Source organism: Odontomachus brunneus, unplaced genomic scaffold (genome assembly GCF_010583005.1).
Source record: "Odontomachus brunneus isolate Ranch 3 - 2012 unplaced genomic scaffold, Obru_v1 Obru_scaffold_049, whole genome shotgun sequence".
NCBI lineage: Eukaryota > Metazoa > Arthropoda > Insecta > Hymenoptera > Formicidae > Odontomachus > Odontomachus brunneus.
This window is the reverse complement of record NW_022639499.1, coordinates 1,887,210-1,897,069: the sequence shown is the minus strand read 5'-3', so window position 1 is coordinate 1,897,069 and position 9,860 is coordinate 1,887,210.

Sequence of the window (9,860 nt, the reverse complement as noted above, 5' to 3'; positions counted from 1 at the left end):
CCCCCGTTCGCCTGATTATCCGTTCGAGAATTTATGTGAGCGAGACAGAGACACCTCTGGATAATTACGCGTTGTCAGATTTCGTCGACTGAACTACAGGATCGACGTTCGCGACTTTACGAGCACAAAATCCCGTGTGCATCCACGTGACATAACGCAGAATTTGATTTTTGACCGCGACACCGTCGGCTCATTCTCTCTCGTCGTTTATCAAGAAGTGTGTGGGTGTTGTCGTATGCTTTTCGGCGAAGATCTCGGTGACACGACACGAAATGGCCCAATGGATACGAGTCGAGAACTGAAATAGATCGTTTTTTTCTCTCTCTTTTTAATAACTACGGGTTTTTACGGCGGATGATGAAGTGCAACATATAAAAATAGCATTATTTCTTTCATTGCTTTCATTACAGTTTGCTCAACTGTGTGCTATATGAAGTAATCTATTTTATTTGTTCTCTCTCTCTCTCTCTCGTTCTCTCTCTTTCTTTCTCTCTCTCTCGCGCGCGAAATGGATACACACTGGATCTCCGTCAAACGGTGTATGCGAGCGTTTCGACGGAGATCAGTCGGATAACGTCGAGGCGAGACCGTCCCGGGTCAAGCAGGGAATGAAAGTACAGGCCACCGATCGAAGCGATAAAATTATAAATAAACTCCATTTTGGCTGCGAGGCCCGGGCGTTACGCCTCGCGGAACGTTTTACATTATTATATTCACACAAACCGATCCTCGCGTCGCTTAATAAGCCTTCCCTGAAAAATCATCGTCGATATATAGTGTTTTACACAAAGGAATATCGTTCACGATCACGAGATAGAAGAAGACTTGCGTTATGATGTACTCGGGCAGATATGCGGCAAACGAAAGTTCACTTACTCCCGCCGAGGCACGTACATGGAAAGTGCGAAAATCCATCGAGTTCCTACGAGTACTCCTCGCGTTAATTCGAATACTTTTACGTTAGGAAATACACTTTAGCGCGCGCCCTACTCAACGATTCAAGCGCGAGGTTCGTATTAATAGCAGTTGCTTAAAACTCCTCTCAGATCAGAGAGATTAGAGTTAAATGAGAGTTTTTCAATCGAATCGCGCGATTGCAGATATACAGGCCCGCATTAATAGCCTCACTTGAGATTTGTCTCATGCGAGACGCACGGATCTGAATTTCAAGTTATATCAGAACTCTCCATTTGAATCGTGCAATATTCGTGATGCTTCTTGTAATCGCAATTCAACTGATAAGAAAACATCTAACTCTGTGTCATCTAAATCCGAGTGTCTCGCTTGAGACAAGTTTCAAGTAACGACTGTCAATACAGATCATGGTCTTCACTTGAAGCTTGCGCAAGATACTCAGATATTTATTCAGAGTTAGATCCAAGTTTTCCAGGTGAGTCACGATATATGATATTCATTTATTATCCAGTTGAACTACGGTACATGGAATACCTATAATCACGATTCAACTGGAAGACTCTCACCAAACTCTGAATTCAAGCGTGAATATCTCACTTGGGGGTGAGTCTCACGTAAATACTTATTAATACGGGCCCTAATGTCACATATATCATACAATTCTGCGAAACTTGGATCCAATTCCACGTAAAAATCCGCGTGAGACGAGCTTCGAGTGACGACTATTAATACGAATCTGAAAGCTGTGGCGTAGATCTAGTCTTGTCCTACGGATGACAACCCCGCTGAAATTCCATCCGCTCTACACGCCTTCCCCGAGGTCAAACGGGAATCTCGCGGTGTGTTTGTAAAGAATTTCGCAAAATATCTCGCGTCTCTCCGTCGAGCGACTCACGACGGTTGATCAACGCGACGCTGTGGCAAACAGCAAGGGGGCGGGAGGATTGGTGAACTGGCCACTTTCCCGACCATCAGAATCGACAATTGCGGCTGTCATGGTAATATCTTCACGACGACGACTGAGGGCCGGTTCCAACTTCTTGGTAAGTTAACTTCTTGGTAAGTTACACTGAGGGAAAAATCATCTTAAAATCAACAAATATTTCTTTGATGATTGCCATTCACATATTTATTTATAAATCTAAATTCTCTTTATTTAAACCAAATATTGTTTACTTGAATCAGGTAAACAATATTTGGTTTAAATAAAGAGAATTTAGATTTAAGTAAATATGTTAATGGCACCCATCAAAAAAATACTTGTCGATTTTAAGATAATTTCTCCCTCAGTGTAAATCATATGTTTGTCTAAGTTGAAGGAAAAACAAAGATATGATTTAACTTTCAGTTAACTTACCACGAAATCGGGATTATAGGCCCTGAATCGGGCGAAACGTCGCGATTATATTGCCGCCTACTTATCGTCATAAAGTTGTCGCGGTGGGCTGACGCGACTTGCCACAGCGTTGCGCCTCACGACTATTACTTTGATTAGCTCCACGCGCCGATGCTAAGTAGAACAGGTGCGCCGATGCGTGTACCCTTTAGGACGATATACGCGGAGGGCGGATGCTCCGGGAGACGCGCTCGTGAAATTTCCGCGTCGCGGCGACGCGACGTCAATCGCGCGCGCGGGGGTGAGAGGAGGCAGGGATTATCCCGTTTTATATCTCGGCCTCGCGCAAAACGAAACGTCGCGCACGCAGAAGCGAGACACGCGACAACGCAATTTCCGATATATCGACGTGTCGCTAATTGTGTCCGTCGGATAAGGTAGCGTGAGAAGAGAAAAAAAAAAAAACAACAGCTTGCTGCAACGTCCGAGGTACGATGAGTCGAGGGTGAAAATGGGGAGGAAGGACGGAGGGAGAAGGTAGGGGAAGAGCGGAGGAAGAAACGAGGAAGGAAGAAAGAGAGAACGCGAAATGTAAGAACGCAAGGGTGGAACGTCGGACTGGGTGAGTTACTGTGTATGGCAGTTATTTGATAAAACGTAATAACACGTCGACGACATTATGTCCTATGGAAAACGCGAAATGCACGGCACTTTACTCGTCTAACGTGATAAGTACGTAAATGAGCTATAAATAACGTAATAGTAAAGCCAAAAAAGTATAATTATAGTAAGATATATAAAAACTAAATAATTAAAGTAATATTAATCGTAATAATATAAATCATCATCATCATTATATCATTGCCATAATAATTATCTTGCACAAATATGCGATCACTTACGAACGAAAATGTACACCGCAAAACTAATAATAATAATATAATAATATAGCATAACATATTGCAAATATATATATTGCTCAAGCTGTATAACCGATCGTATTGCTATTAAAGATTGCGACTGACACATTTGTACACATTCGGTCTCCCGAACGCGCCCGGCGCAACCAAATGAGACGGGAGCAACAAAATTGTTTCGCGCGACGTGCATTATGCATTCGACGAAAGAAGTGATAAACGGTGTATTTCAATCGCGATGAGTTAATTGATACCATTTCGTCGCACGACGCGACCACCAATGACTATTTCAGGAAATGTCAAAGGTTAATCGAAGCTGATCGCGGGAAACTGCGACGTTTCGATCGGAAAAGGGGGGGAGAACGAGGGGCGCGCGTCGCTCTGCGGAAAAATTGATAGTTGCCCCGAGTTACCCCAGTCTCGCGTTCAGGAGTGCAATGTGTGCGGCACTGTGTCAGAGGGATAATTAATAATATAAAGTAATTAAAGCACTCGCACGAACGTACATACGCGAGTCACGCTCTATCACGTAAAAAAAAATATATATATATGTACAGAGTGTTCCATGACGAACTGTACATGGTAAGAGAGTTCCTGGAATCAATTTAAGCAAAAAACTTTCTATAAGCATGGATGAAAAGTTCACAATAATTACTCAGTAATTAAAATTTATCCAGATCAACTCCCCAAATGTCACAGTTCATAAAAATATGTGTTTTTTCCATTATAACTTTTTTCCAATTTTTTCTCATTAAATCGCAAAGGCATTAATAAATTAATATTCCTGATTTAAAAAAAGGTGTTAAATTTTTATCACTTTTATGAGAAGTTATGAGCGAATGAAAATGTCCTGGGTAAAATTTACCCATGTTTAGAGTTTGCGTAAGTTTTTAATTGTTTAGAATTCTAGAATTGTTTAGGATTCTAAGAATTATTTAGGATTCTAGAATTGATACGCTGTATTAATACAAGTATAGTGTCCACTGGTTTCTCTGAAGAAATAGATATTTTTTTTCAGAAGATTAAGAAAGGCAACTAGATCTAGTTCTCAGCTTTGAATGCCTGTACCTAAATAACTATTGTGAATTTCACTCACGTTTATAGGAAGCTTTCTGCTAAAACCGATTCCAGGATCTCTTAGTATGTACAGTCCGTCGTGGGACACCCTGCGTGTGTGAACGAAAAAGTCAAACAGTACACGTGTATATAATGCAACGTAACATAAAATCTCTTTGGCTCTTTGCGCGATTGATAAGAAACAAAAGATTGCGGTTCTCTCCTTCCCTCGCATATCGCATCGATGCGTCTTTGTGCAGGACGTGTAAAAAATTGCGCACGTTCTCCCGATGGAAATTCACCCTGCAAAGTCGAAACTGATGTTTCGCCCGGTCAGATTGCACACATTGGATTGCGGCGATATTTCGCGATCTAATGCTAATTCGCCGCTCGAAGTTTCGCGTATCGCTGTAAATCGTGCGAAACTCGCACACGAAGAGTCGAGCGAGAGAAGGAAAAGGAAAGTAAACCACGAGGAATTCGTTGACTACTCGCATTCTCGAGGCTCACGATCGCTCTCCAGGAGAAAATAAAAATAAATAGAAAACAAGGAAAAACTCCTCACATCTACACTGTCGCGGATCGCGCCTCGCCTTCGTGCGCAAAATTAAATCAGATCGGATGAAAGTCGTGTCGCGTGTGCAACAAATGTGTCCGGATAAGCTGTGGGATGGATGGATGAATGGATGGATAGATGGATGGATGGATGGACAGACAGACAGACGATATCAGGGGTAGATACCGGTTTTCCGTGCGGGAGAAACACGGAAAAATCGAAAGCAACACGGGGGGTCGTGATGTCTGTTTTGTACTTACACTCTCTTACGGTAATATCATGCGTGTGGAATAGAAATTAGATTGCGCGGTCCCGCAGGGGGGTCCCGAGGGCAGCCTCGCGAGAGGGCCCTTCGCCTACGGTGAAACGAACGAGAAACGTGACATACGTTTAGTTAGTAGCTTACACCGGGATGAAGAAGAATTATTGGCACACTGTCATATCGAAATAGATTGACCACTTTGCGTTGTAATCGAGTTTTCGGACACTCTCTCTCTCACACACACACACACACATACACACACATACACACAAACACGCGCGCGCATACATACGCACACACACGCGTATGTGGGGGAATTTTTGCAATGTCGCGCGCTGTGAATACGGTAAGCGCCGAATTTTTGCCGTGGCAAGCTTTGTCTTAAGCTCTTACGCTATTCTTTACAGCACGCGTCGCGTTAACGTCGTTTTCAATCGGGGATATTCAAGCCGCACGCGTTTCGTTGAGTTTGCGCATTTCGACGTTGCACGCGTCGCACGGAGGAAGAGAAAATTTCAGTTCGTGCAACTGAATTGGGGGAGGAGGAGGGGGGCGTGCGAAAGATTCGCGGACGGGAAATAATATCTCATGTTACCGCGACTCGGGGAACACTCGTCCGAACGTTCAGCAAGATGCATAGAACTCGGTTGAAGTAATTGAGATCAATTGGCTGAGTGAGAAGAGACTGAGTCCCTGCAGGAACCTCTCTGTTCCTACAGCCGAGTTTTCTGTCTGGTCCCCAGATAACAGAACATTCAGCTATATTGACGGAGTTGTTTATTTCGCATGTGTGCATGTGTGTGTGTGTGTGTGTGTTTGCGTGTGTGAGAAAGAACGAGATCCTTACGTCTGTTCGTGACGATGGTAACGCGACGATTAATATAAGATTTTCTCTTTCCTTTTTCTCTCTTTCTCATGTCTACCTGCAGCGTCGAAGGGCGAACTCACTGAAACGTCATCTGCCTCAATCTTTGTGTTTAACGTATCGGAAGCACGTTATTGCAAAAAGTCTTCGCTCTTCCTTCCTTTCACACCGATGTTCTCTCTCTCTTTCTCTCTCTCTCTCTCATACACACACATTCTGTCTCTCACTTTCTCTCTCTTTCTCATACACACTTTTTCTTTCGACCGTTTTAACGGAAGATCCTGTGCGAACATTGCGTGATGTCTGTTGGCGTCCCTTATGCCTGCCTCTGTGTTTTTCCCTTTCCCCTTCTCGTTTAATCTGCTACAGGTACATGCGAGGAATTCGGAATTCAATCTTAATTTAATCGATAGCGGTAAGTAAGTTGCAGTGAAGGCTCTGGCGCGATACGAACGAGTAATGGACGTGATATGTTACGCGTTTGGGGGCGTCGGTCATGTCATCATCATTCGAACACACGTCACTGTCGGCTCATATTTTGTCGTCATTTGAGCGCGCGTCAATGCCGCGAAATGGAATTCCACTTCCGCGCTGGTCTCGCGAAATCTCGTTCGATTTCGTTCGTGTAGATTCGGCGACCGCCGCGACGGAGGAGAGTCGAGAATTCGAGGGGTGCTTGAGCGCGGTCGAGCAGATTCCTCCTCTCGCCTTTCGCGAATTGATGGCTCCTCGTTTCTCTTATCTCGAGCTCCCGCCTCGGTTCGGCGCACGTATTTCATTTGTGCGATCTTGTAATTCTGACGGCGAAACTTGGTCAGGCGCCGAACGGGCGCAGGCTCCGAGCTTACTACTGCCCCAAATAATGCTACAACAAACAAAATTCGGTCTGTTCCCTTCTTCTCTCCGTATCTGCTCGCGCGACTCATTCGCCGAAGAATGGAGTAACATTCGGAAAGATCGACTTGAACGGAACAGAGTGTCTCGAGTCGGCTCCACCTTCCAACGATCGTTATTGCAACGACAATTTTGCCATTCGTTACATATAGCCGACGATTCAGGGAGTGAACATCGCGATCAAGCCGTTGTAATGAGAACCAAGGGCCAGTTGATCGATAATTAAAGCTATCAGTTAAGGAGGTTTACGGTATTCGGCGAACTTGATCAAAAAGAGATCGATTCTTGGGAGTTTGCTCGTAACATTTGTGGATATATATACACGCGGCGCTTGTATTAGGTCAGCGCGAAAGATTTGTCGTGTTTGTTGAAATAAAACGGAAAATGGAATTATCCAGTGTCGAAGGAGATTAATTTCTACGAATAAAATCAACAATATCGACTCAGTGTTTTCGTAGACATCCAATTTGTGGGGATTTCCTATTCTTCTTTTTAAAACTTTCTAGGAAAAATCAATCAATCAATAGAAAATTTTCTATATACGGAGAAAATATCGTAATAAGAGTTACAAGAGAATTTTTGTAATTTTTGTAATCTTGGACCATACAAGATTATGTCTGAAATTATGACACATTTGTTGAAAAATGCTATGCGCGTTTGACTATTCACTGCAAAATTATTGTAATTATTTGGATGTTTTTTTATATCTTATCAGATGATCTATATTACACTAAGTAGTTTAAATTACTATAGAAATTTATCATTATACCATAGTAATTACTGTAATGATTTAGCATTTTTTATACTATAATAATCTATATTATAATTTCAGTATAGTTCAGTTTTATAAGAGACATCTTAAAAAGAAATATGATTTTAATATAATTTCCACTGCAATATTTTCTCTGTGTGCGAGAATTTAATAGAGAAATCGAAGGAAATTTAATATAGACGATTTAATAAAGAACTTAATGGCAAAACAAATCTTTCGTACCAATCTAACGGCAAAAGTTCTTGTACCGTCGAGTAGAGTAAAAATGCGAGTCTCCTTATACGAGTATGTTTCCGCGTTCGTAACGAGGTTCTATTTCGTAGATCACGTTGATTGCCCTCCCTTAACAACACGGTAATATTACATTATCGCTCTATAATAGAGATATCGCATAATCATATCGCTCTATAATAGAGATATCGCGCTAATATCAGCGTTCAGTTATCATCAAGTAATCGATATGTTTCGGTGTATAAGTAATGAAATTCGCGGGTGTGTATGTGTGTTGGTATATGTGTTAGTCGAATGTCGACGTCGGATAGCGGTACAAGAATTTTCCTTTATCGTTTTTTTTTTTTTTTTGTACAATATTCAGGGCAATTTGTCGATTTGTCTTCGCGTCTCGCTCGCGAGATGCGTCATTCACGAAACGCGATTATCGGCTTTTCACTGGGTCAATTTCTCCGACGTGATCTATTCCTCGCGAATGTATTTGAATCGATCATTTCCTTGGATAACGCACGGGACGAAAGAGCCTGGTTGAATTAACGTGACATGTTTGCTTAAGCAAGTTTTGATGAAGACAAACAGACTTTCCGCTTGCTACAACGAGATATTCTGCTACGCAACCAGAACGTTTACTTCCGATCAGAGACCGGTCAGAGTTTGATTACTGTGTATGTAACAATAACATCCCAGTGTCCGGTTGTTACGATCACACGCGCAAAAAAAGAGCACGATCGAGTTAACGCGACATGTTTGGTTAAACGACTGTTGGTGGATCTAAACAGACACATATAACACAACGTCTAAGATCGGGACATAAGATGTCTGAAAGGCATCTTAAAGACGTCTCTCAAACGTCGGAATGTAAGGCGCCCCTAAGATGTCTTTAAGACGTCTTTAAGACATCTTATATTCCAATTTTAAACGTTGTGCTGCATGGGGAGTTTCTGATTATTATAATTGCATATTCTGGTATTCAAAGCTGGTTACAACATAGATAGGTAATAACAGATATATCAGATCTATCAATTGAAGAAATAGAGTGTAGCTTGCAGATAGACGACTTATAATTGGAAGATCTCGGATCTCGAGTCCCAGTAGGATAAAAGCGAGTTTTTTAAACGCAATATAACATTGAATTAATTAAATGGTTAATTTGAAATAAATCACACAGCTTAAGAAATAACTTTCAGTTGAAAGAATAACAAGATTCCCAATAAGAAGTGTGAATATCATTTGATTGTTGTACCCAAACTTGTCCAGTTACTTTAACGCATGTAACCAAGTTTGTCCGATCACCTTGACCAAACTTACGGTTTGTTCATATCTTGCCGAACAGTCCTGTTACAGGCTGGAATACAGATTAATCCCAGCGATTTTTCTTCCGTGCGCATATGCTTCCGCGAGAAATTCAGTCCGAGAGACACCTCAGCGCGCGCGCTTAGAAGAGCTCGAAATTGATTTCGACAGTCCATTTCGGGGACATCGATTGTTCCCGGGGAAATATCGCGCGCGGAACTGCCAGCGGCGTTCTCAAGTGTCGGGATCGCGTGTCACATTCGTACAAGTTATTCTGAAGAGGAAATCCACGGAATTAGAAGGCGATCTCTTCCGGAGAGGTATGCTGCCCGTGACTAATGCTCCGTCCGAAACGACCGATCCATTTTCGGAACAATTTTCCCCGTTATTGCCCTACTTTTGCGCGCAAGGAGCGCGTCGCCGGGCGAATGAAACGAGAGGAGCGGCAGATGCACCGACGTCGATTACTTGTTCCCAAGTACGCAAGAGAGTGTCGTCCCTAACGTATTAAAATGCAATCAATTATCTCGAACGCATACTCAACGCATCTGACAGGTGGATCTGATTTACCTTGAAAAATAATCGCGGCACACGCGCACACGCACAAGATACGCGCACACACACTCACCCACATACTCACGCATACGCACGGAAGATACGTAACTTAGACTCTTCGCGCGGATGGCTACGTTTTTCATTTTTCCTCTTTTTTAATTCCCCGCTTTCCGTCTCTCTCTCTCTCTCTCTCTCTCTCTCTCTCTCT